The sequence below is a fragment of the Triticum urartu genome, chromosome 2A (genome assembly GCF_056163025.1).
Source record: "Triticum urartu cultivar PI428250 chromosome 2A, HENAU_Tu73, whole genome shotgun sequence".
Taxonomy (NCBI): Eukaryota; Viridiplantae; Streptophyta; class Magnoliopsida; order Poales; family Poaceae; genus Triticum; species Triticum urartu.
Window position 1 is genome coordinate 302,158,974 of NC_141874.1, and position 8,224 is coordinate 302,167,197.

Below are 8,224 nucleotides of genomic sequence, written 5' to 3' on the forward strand. Positions count from 1 at the left end.
TTTACATAGCATCAAAATGTAACAAGAGAAGACTTAGCAAAATCACTGTCTGAAAATAGCAACATCATGAGGCCTACTTTGCATGCTCGTTATAGTCACCACATAGCTCACAAAAATACAAGACTTGCACCTCTGTAAATATGGCATGACAGAGCTCATAAAACATGTAGACATCATGATCATAGGATGCACACACAAAATGCGAAGAAAAAGACAAATCAACAAGTTCTGTTAAATTCCAGCTGACAACATCATATAGCACTTTCGCAATGAAGATTAGGGCATCAATATGGACAGTAACATGCATGCAAATGACACTAACATGAAGAGCATCACGAGTGGAACATTTTTATATATCATGCATGCAAAACGGAGCTACAGTCATGAAGATATGGCATGTCGAAGTAGGGCACAAAATGCTAGGGATTTCGGCAACTTGGGGAAAATTATACCTCCTCACGAGATCTAGGGTTCGGGCATGGAAGCCGCGGCGAGGCGAGCTCGTCGCCGACGAGGGAGAGGAGACACCGGGGTCGAAGTCCGGCGAGACGGGGCCGGCGGAGGCGAGGTCCGGCGACCGGAGCTGGGGCGGCGGCGGGGTGCGGCACGGGCGGCGGAGGCCGGGCGGCACGGGCGCGGGAGGTCACAAGGCGGCGGCGGGCAGGCGGCGAGGCGGCAACGGGCGACGCGGCGGCGGCGGAAGGGCGGAGCGGCGGCGGTGGCCGATCTGGGCCGGGAGGGCCCCTCCTGGGCCCCGGCGGGTCGGTGGCGGTGTGGCGTGGTGGGAGTGGGCGAAGGACACGTGGCAAGGTGCGGTTGGAGGAGAGCGTCGGATGGACGCGTCCGGCGGGCGCGGACGCGTCCGGCGGCGCGGTGGAGGCGATAGACTAGGGTTTCGTCCGCAAATTTGGAGGGGGAGAGGCATATTTATAGGTAGAGGGAGCTAGGAGTGTCCAAATGAGGTGCGGTTTTCGCCCACACGATCGTGATCCAATGATGGAGAGCATGGAGGGGGTTTAGATGGGTTAGTGGTATGTTTTGGAGGGGTGTTGGGCTGCAACAAGAGAGGGGCTTTTGCGGTTACTCGGTTAACCGTTGGGACATCAAACGACCTCCAAATGGAATGAAATTTGACAGGCGACCTACCGGTGATGTACCAAGGCCACTCGAAAAATCTCGACCCATTCCGAGAACGATTTTCTCCCACTCACGAAACGAGGTTTGAGGGGGTGCAATGGGTGCATGTGGGAGTGTCGGATCGCGAAACGGACAACGGGAAAAAATACTGGATGCCTGAGACGAACATGAATGCAAATGAGATGCACATGATGACATGATATGAAATGCATGACGTGAACAAAATGCAAAACAAAGACAAAAGCCCAACAACGAAGGAAAAATCATATCACATAGCCAGAAATGGCAAGAGTTGGAGTTACAACAATGGAAAGTTACATCCGGGGCGTTACAACACTCCACCGCTACAAGAGGATCTCGTCCCGAGATCTAGGACTGAAAGAACTTCAGATATTCAGAACAGAGGTGATCCTCACGTTCCCAGGTGGCTTCATGGTCAGAATGGTGTGACCATTTAACTTTCATGAATTTGATTGACTTGTTGCGAGTTTTGCGCTCGGTTTCTTCAGGAATGGCAACGGGATGCTCATGATAAGAGAAATCTTTTTGGAGATCAATCTCTTCGAAGTTGATAGTGCGCTCAGGCGTCTTGAAGCACTTGCGAAGCTGTGGCACGTGAAACACATCATGCACATTTGCGAAGTTGGATGGAAGCTCGAGTTAATAGGCGAGGTCACCTATGTTGCCAATGTTCTTGAAAGGACCCACGTATCTCGGAGCAAGCTTCCCTTTGATACTGAAGCGTCGAGTACCTTTCATTGGAGAGACGTGGAGGTAGACATGGTCTGCGATCTCGAAAGCCAAGTCACGGTGCTTACTATCATAGTAACTCTTATGGCACGATTGCGCGGCTTTGAGGTTTTCATGGATGACTTTACACATTTCATCAACTTCTGTGATCAAGTCGTTGTAAAGAAGTTGGCGTTCACCAGTCTCAGACCAATTGAGAGGAGTACAACACTTTCTGCCATAAAGAATTTCGAATGGGGCCTTGCCCGAACTTGCTTGGAAGCGTTTGTTGTAGGAGAACTCGGCATATGGAAGACAATCTTCCCACTTCATACCGAAAGAGATGACATAAGCCCTGAGCATGTCTTCGAGGATTTGATTGACATGCTCGACTTGGCCACTTGTTTGAGGATGAAAGGCCGTGCCGAAGCGAATGTTGGTGCCCATGGCCTTCTGGAAGGATTCCCATAACTTAGATGTGAAAATGCTTCCGCGGTCTGAAGATATCAATTGCGGAATGCCATGCAACGAGACAATTCTGGAGGTGTATAGCTATGCCAACTCAGCTGCTATGATAGATTCTTTGATTGGAAGGAAATGAGCCACTTTTGTAAGCTTGTCAATGACCACAAAAATAGCATCATTCCCATGCTTGGACTTAGGAAATCCAGTAATGAAGTCCATTTTGATATGGTCAAACTTCCATTCTGGAATAGCAAGAGGATGGAGGAGACCAGCTAGTCGTTGGTGTTCTTCTTTCACCCTTCGGCAGCCATCACATTCATTCACGAATTGTGCAATCTCTCGCTTCATTCGAGTCCACCAATATGACTGTTTGAGGTCATGGTACATCTTCGAACTGCCCGGATGAATGGACAGAAGAGAATTGTGCGCTTCCTTCATTATGACCTTCCTTAGATCACCTTTAGGAACCACAATCTGGTCCTCGAAGAATAAAGTGTCTCTGTCATCAATGCGATAGCACTTGTATTTGGATAAGCCCTTGGCAATACCATGTTTCACCTTCTTCACCATGGTATCAAGGAGTTGTGCCTCACGAATTTGATGTTCCAAAGTTGGAGTGACTTGAAGGCTGGCAAGAAAACCTTGAGGAACAACTTGGAGGTTGAGCTTGCGGAAAGCTTCACAAAGATCTGGTTGGAATGGCTTGAGAATTAAGCTTTTGCAATAAGCCTTTCTGCTCAAAGCATCTGCAATCACATTCACCTTGCCTGGAGTATATTCAATACTTGATTGCACTCTTGAATTATTTCGACCCAATGAGTTTGCCTGAGGTTAAGGTTGGGTTGAGTGAAGATATACTTGAGGCTCTTGTGATCGGTGAAAATGTCCACTTGCCTTCCCAACAAGAGATGTCTCCATGTTATTAATGCATGGACAATTGCCGCCAACTCAAGATCGTGAGTGGGGTAATTCCTTTCGTTGGGCTTCAATTGATGAGAGGTATAGGCCACAACTTTCTTCTCTTTCATTAACACAGCGCCCAGACCTTGCAAAGAGGCATCACAGAAAACTCCATATGGCTTGGATTCATCAGGAGGAGTTAAGACAGGAGCTGAGACTAGATTCTCTTTGAGAGTGTTGAAAGAAACCTCACACTCAGGTGTCCAGACATACTTGACATGCTTCTATAGGAGGTTGGAAAGAGGCTTTGCAATCTTTGAGAAATCCTCAATGAATCTTCAACAATAGCTTGCAAGTCCAAGAAAACCGCGGAGCTGCTTGATGATACGTCTCCAATGTATCTATAATTTTTGATTGTTCCATGCTATTATATTATCTATTTTGGATATTTAATGGGCTTTAATTTACCTTTTTATATTATTTTGGGACTAACCTACTAACCAAAGGCCCAATGCAAATTGCTGTTTTTTTGCCTATTTTAGTGTTTCAAAGAAAAGGAATATCAAACGGAATCCAAACGGAATGAAACCTTCGGGAGAGTTATTTTTGGAACAAACGTGATCCAGGAGACTTGGAGTGGCCGTCAAGAAAGAAGCGGGGAGGCCACGAGGCAGGGGGCGCCCAGGGGGCAGGCGCGCCCCCATCCTAGTGGGCCCCTCACAGCTCCACCGATGTACTTCTTCCTCCTATATACACCCATATACCCTGAAAACATCCAGGAGCACCACGAAACCCTATTTCCACTGCCGCAACCTTCTGTACCCATGAGATCCCATCTTGGGGCCTTTTCCGCGCTCTGCCGGAGGGGGAATCGGTCACGGAGGGTTTCTACATCAACACATAGCCTCTCCGATGATGTGTGAGTAGTTTACCACAGACCTTCGGGTCCATAGTTATTGGCTAGATGGCTTCTTCTCTCTCTTTGGATCTCAATACAGAGTTCTCCTCGATTCTCTTGGAGATCTATTCGATGTAATTCTTTTTGCGGTGTGTTTATCGAGATCCGGTGAATTGTGGGTTTATGATCAAGATTATCTATGAACAATATTTGATTATTTTCTAAAATCTTTTATGCATGATTTAAATATCTTTGCAAGTCTCTTCTAATTATCAGTTTGGTTTGGCCTACTAGATTGATCGTTCTTGCAATGGGAGAAGTGCTTAGCTTTGGGTTCAATCTTGCGATGTCCTTTCCCAGTGACAGCAGGGGCAGCAAGGCACGTATTGTATTGTTGCCATCGAGGATAAAAAGATGGGGTTTATATCATATTGCTTGAGTTTATCCCTCTACATCATGTCATCTTGCCTAATGCGTTACTCTGTTCTTATGAACTTAATACTCTAGATGCATGCTGGATAGTAGTCGATGTGTGGAGTAATAGTAGTAGATGTAGAATTGTTTCGGTCTACTTGTCGCGGATGTGATGCCTATATACATGATCATGCCTAGATATTGTCATAACTATTCACTTTTCTATCGATTGCTCGACAGTAATTGGTTCACCCGCAGTAGAAATTTCTATCTTGAGAGAAGCCACTAGTGAAACCTATGGCCCCCAGGTCTATCTTCCATCATATTATTTTCCTATGAATTTGCTATTTCTATTTGAAAATTTTATTTTCCAATCTATACAACAAAAATACCAAAAATATTTATCTTATTATCTCTATCAGATCTCACTCTCGTAAGTGACCGTGAAGGGATTGGCAACCCCTTTATCATGTTGGTTGCGAGGTTCTTATTTGTTTGTGTAGGTACTAGGTGACTTGTGTGCTATCTCCTACTGGATTGATACCTTGGTTCTCAAAACTGAGGGAAATACTTACGCTACTGTGCTGCATCACCCTTTCCTCTTCAAGGGAAAATCAACACAAGCTCAAGAGGTAGCAAGAAGGATTTCTGGCGCCGTTGCCGGGGAGGTTGCATCAAGTCAAGACATACCAAGTACCCATCACAAACTCTTATCCCTCGCATTACATTATTTGCCATTTGCCTCTCATTTTCCTCTCCCCCACTTCACTTTTGCCATTTTATTCGCCTTCTTCCCGTATATATCTTTGTTTGTGTTTCCATGTGCCTTCCATTTGCTTGCATCTTTGCTTGCTAAAAATCTATTGATATGGATCCACTTAAAGTGTTCTACTTGGATCATCTTTGGTCCTTATGCGCTCGTGCTGAAACCCCAACTAGCCTAGTTGATGGGAAATCTTTAGATGAGCATGCTCATTTTGTGCATCACCGTTTTTCTGAAAAAGGGAGACTTTTATGGGATCAAATAAACATATTGCTGTGTTATGCTTGGAATCTTTGTGAAATTTATGATTTTACTTGTTGCTCTAAGAACCCTAAAAAACACCTCCCCTACGTATGTGAGGTTAATGATAATGAAATCTTATCTTCTTATGCAAAGGGTGTTTATAGTTACTACGATATCGAACAAATTGAAGAATTTGTTGCTTTTAAGGGTGCTTATGAAGTTGCTTCTTTGATTGAAAAGTATGATATTACTCTCTACGAATCTGAAAATTTTGACATACTTAAATATTGCTATGAAAACTATGCTCGTAATGTCTATGTCAAAGAATTTATTGAAAGAATGACCGATATGCATGAATCTATAGATAATTATGATTCCGATGATTTGATTGAAATATCCCTTGATGAACATGATGCTTGCTATTCTTTTGGCCATGATGCCAATATTTATGAAGATGAATTTGCTATAGTTCATTATGTTAAACATGATATCGTTGCTATTGCACCCATACTTGATAGTTTCTTCGATGAAAATCATGATTTCAATGATGTTACCATAAATTATATTCATGTAAATTGTGCTAATTATATGCAAAACCCTAAGCTTGGGGAAGCTAGTTTTGCTATGTCCTCTACTTGTTGCAATGATCATGATTGGGGTGATTCTTCTTATGATCTTGAAAATTTATTTAAGCCCCATGATGAATATGAGATTGATGATAATGTTTGCAATAATATTGAAAGTGGGTTTGGAAGAGTGTCAACTTTAGATCCCATATATTTGGAGAATGTTCAATCTTATGAAATTTTTGATAAAAGTGGGTTTGGAGAGGTCATGACTTTAGTTAATGTTAATCCCACTATTTTGGAAGAGTGTCAACTTTGCATGCATGTGGATCGTGTTGAAAATATTTTATGTGATAGATATTTTGTTGAATTTTCTTATGATCCCACATGTAATTATTATGAGAGAGGAAAATATGGCTGTAGAAATTTTCATGTTACTAAATTACCTCTCGTTATGTTGAGATTTCTATTGTTTCTTTCCTCTTCCTTGCATATGCTAGTTTTTGCTTGCTATGATAATTTGTTTGCCTATAAGATGCCTATGCATAGGAAGTATGTTATACTTAGATGTGTTTGTCACGTGTTTCATGATGCTCTCTTTGCGCTTCAATTCTTGTCTTTCATGTGAGCATCATCAAAATTATTAATGCCTAGCTAGGGGTGTTAACCGACAGCGCTTGTTGGGAGGCAACCCAATTTTATTTTTGTTTCTTTTTTTGTTCCTGTTTAGTAATAAATATTTCATCTAGCTTATGTTTATATGTGGTTTTATGCTTTTAGTTAGTGTTTCTGCCAAGCAGAACCTTCGGGAAGACTTTGGGGAAGTTTATGTGATCTTGCTTTGAAAAAAACAGAAACTTTAGCGCTCACGAGATTTGCTGCCATTTTTCACTGGAGAGTGTGATTAGGTTGATTATTTTTGCAGATGATTAATATACAAATTACACACGTCCACCAGTTTATTTCATAATTTTTGGGGTTACAGAAGTATTCGAAACCTACAGATTACTACAGACTGTTCTGTTTTTGACAGATTCTGTTTTTCGCGTGTTGTTTGCTCGTTTTGATGAATCTATGGCTAGTATCGGGGGGTATGAACCATAGAGAAGTTGGAATACAGTAGGTTTAACACCAATATAAATACAGAATGAGTTCATTACAGTACCTTGAAGTGGTGGTTTGTTTTCTTATACTAACGGAGCTCATGAGATTTTATGTTGAAGTTTTGTGTTGTGAAGTTTTCAAGTTTTGGGTAAAGATTTGATGGATTTTGGAACAAGGAGTGGGAAGAGCCTAAGCTTGGGGATTCCCGAGGCACCCCAAGGTAAAATTCAAGGACATCCAAAAGCCTAAGCTTGGGGATACCCCGGAAGGCATCCCCTCTTTCGTCTTCGTCCATCGGTAACTTTACTTGAGGCTATATTTTTATTCACCACATGATATGCGTTTTGCTTGGAGTGTCTTGTATGATTTGAGTCTTTTCTTTTTAGTTTACCACAATCATCCTTGCTGTACACACCTTTTGGGAGAGACACACATGAATTGGAATTTATTAGAATACTCTATGTGCTTCACTTATATCTTTTGAGCTAGATAACTTTGCTCTAGTGCTTCACTTATATCTTTTTAGAGCACGGTGGTGGTTTTATTTTATAGAAATTATTGATATCTCATGCTTCACTTATATTATTTTGAGAGTCCTTTAGAACAGCATGGTAATTTGCGTTGGTTATAAAATTAGTGCTAATATGATAGGCATCCAGGATGGGTATAATAAAAACTATCATAGAAAGTGCCTTGAATACTATGAGAAGTTTGATACTTGATGATTGTTTTGAGATATGAAGATGGTGATATTAGAGTCATGCTAGTTGAGTAGTTGTGAATTTTAGAAATACTTGTGTTAAAGTTTGTGATTTCCGTAGCATGCACGTATGGTGAACCGTTATGTGATGAAGTCAGAGCATGGTTTATTTATTGACTGTCTTCCTTATGAGTGGCGGTCAGGGACGAGCGATGGTCTTTTACTACCAATCTACCCCCCCAGGAGCATGCACGTAGTACTTTGTTTCGGTAACTAATAGATTTTTGCAATAAGTATGTGAGTTC